This window comes from Octopus bimaculoides, chromosome 15, assembly GCF_001194135.2.
Source record: "Octopus bimaculoides isolate UCB-OBI-ISO-001 chromosome 15, ASM119413v2, whole genome shotgun sequence".
Taxonomy (NCBI): Eukaryota; Metazoa; Mollusca; class Cephalopoda; order Octopoda; family Octopodidae; genus Octopus; species Octopus bimaculoides.
Window position 1 is genome coordinate 4,958,868 of NC_068995.1, and position 2,619 is coordinate 4,961,486.

Below are 2,619 nucleotides of genomic sequence, written 5' to 3' on the forward strand. Positions count from 1 at the left end.
TGATGATAATGATAACGACAATGCTGCTGATGGTGATTATGAAAGCTTATAGAATAAATGAACTAATTCACCCCAGCACACACACACACACACACACACACACACACACACACACATCAGAAGAGAGAAAGTGATTTTGTGAGAAAAGCACCTAATTTAAGATCCCCTAATGCTAGGTACCTTATTACCTCTTCAAAGGTACCTTTTTCTTCAAAGAAGGCAATGATTATAAATGAGATCTTGTACTTGTCTTTTAGAATTTAAACCAGACATATCCTTCATTAAATATTCCGCTCAATTTATGTTCAAACCAGCCAGCTCCAACCTCTCACACCTACCCTACAATGTCATTCAGAAAATAAACAATAACATCACTACAATGGCTGCTGCTGAAGTAATGCCCCCCTCCCAATATTTATTTTAACACAGTGTCCATAAAAGATGTTATCTTGGAACAAATATTGTTATAACTGGCCTATCAACATTGTATATACACAGAATATGATACAACGATGGCTATATTTCTATGTCATTCACCCAGGACAGTTAGCCACAGTTTGCACTGAGTATGCATTTCTGCTAAAGAGTTTTCAAAAGTAAAGAAACCTGTATAAAGTTATCTCCCTGTACGTGCCCCCTCTCTACTACCCAAATATCAATCATTGTAGAATAACTTTGTTTTTTGTGCATAGCTTTGGCTGTCCTTTTTTTTTCAGTTTAATTTTTTTATTTATTTTAAAGATTAAATCAACATTTACCATCTTTTGACAATTCTTTATTCAATTTCTAAGTTAATCTTCCCAAGAATTTAATTTCAAGAAAAGCTATATTTTCTCCAAATTAATGTGCAGTCATCTATGAATGGCTCTCTTAATTACTATTCCATCTTTTGTTATCAGTTTATTGTATTCTAATAATTCTTCATTAAACCAAGAAAGAATCTTTGAGACACAATGACTGAGTTAATGATCTCACCAAATAGCTTTGGCATTGCTCATTAAATTTGTACAAAATTGCAAGAATCTGAATCCATTCTTTTTTTGGTAAAAACATATCAACGGAAGCATAAAGTAAAAGACAGACAAATTCTTCTTTTCTTTTTCTATTCTCAAATCTCCAAAATGACTAAACTTGGTCATCCGTTAATATATTACCAAAAGTCTTTGATTAAGTTATCATATTCCTTTCTTTTAACATTGAATCTCTGTTCAAAACCTTTTAGCATTCAGATTACTCGGTCATATATATAATGCTTATTTGATCACATTGTTTTGAATTTGTCATGTACCATCTTGCACCATCAAATCAATGGACGTATGAAGTAAAAACAGACTAATTTTTCTTCTCTCTCATTCGTCACAACTTCATCTTTTTTCTCAAAAAAAATAGTGTATCTAAATGCACATACATATATATATATATATATATACATATATATATATATATATCATCATCATCATCATCATCATCATCGTTTAATGTCTGCTTTCCATGCTGGCATGGGTTGGACGATTTGACTGAGGACTGGCAAGCCAAAAGGCTGCACCAGGCTCCAATCTGATCTGGCAGAGTTTCTACAGCTGGATACCCTTCCTAACGCCAACCACTCCGAGAGTGTAGTGGGTGCTTTTATGTGCCACCAGTACGTAATATATATATATTCTTTTACTCTTTTACTTGTTTCAGTCATTTGACTGCGGCCATGCTGGGGCACCGCCTTTAGTCGAGCAAAATCGACCCCAGGACTTATTCTTTTTAAGCCTAGTACTTATTCTATCGGTCTCTTTTGCCAAACCGCTAAGTGACGGGGACGTAAACACACCAGCATCAGTTGTCAAGCGATGTTGGGGGGGACAAACACAGATACACAAACATATACACACACACCTATATATATATATATATGTGTGTGTGTGTGTGCATATATACGATGGGCTTCTTTCAATTTCCGTCTACCAAATCCACTCACAAGCCTTTGGTTGGCCCAAGGTTATAGTAGAAGATACTAGCCCAAGGTGCCATGCGGTGGGATTGAACCGGGAGCCATGTGGTTGAGAAGCAAGCTTCTTACCACACACCCACACCTGTGTCTTATAGAGTATACTGTATTTTTTGTTTTGCTTTTTTTGTGACATCAACACTTGTGTGATTGCCAAGTAACTTTGTGCACACATGCACACACACATAGTACTATGTGCGTGTGTGTGTGTGTGTGTGTGTGTGTGTGTATTCACCTGACTTGACATCATGTTGTAATTGTAAAGAAATGCCACTTCCCTGCAAGTGAAGTCTTTTTTTTACAATCTTCCACAACAACATATTTAGTCATCCATATTGTCCATGTTTGAAGGACGATTGAAAATATCAGCTTGCTTGGAAACGGGTGAGGAATGGCAAATAGGGGAAGACATCTGGCTGTAGTGAATCTGCCTCAAGAAATTTCAAAAGCATGGGAAAGCAGCTGTTAAATGATGTTTGAATAATTCACCTGTTTATACAGCAAGTTCAAATCCTAGCAGCACCAATGAAATATATTTTAATAATGAAACTTCTAATGTCTTTTAAATAAATATCTGTCTTTTATAAAATAAAAGCCAATAACGACACCACCCCTCTCCC

General features: G+C 35.8%; 1 protein-coding gene across 1 annotated transcript in view; it reads left to right on the forward strand.

Moving 5' to 3' along the window:
• The window catches only part of LOC106874528 (guanine nucleotide-binding protein G(i) subunit alpha), a 79,824-nt gene that overhangs the window by 15,405 nt on the left and 61,800 nt on the right, over nucleotides 1-2,619 (forward strand). The window lies entirely within an intron of this gene.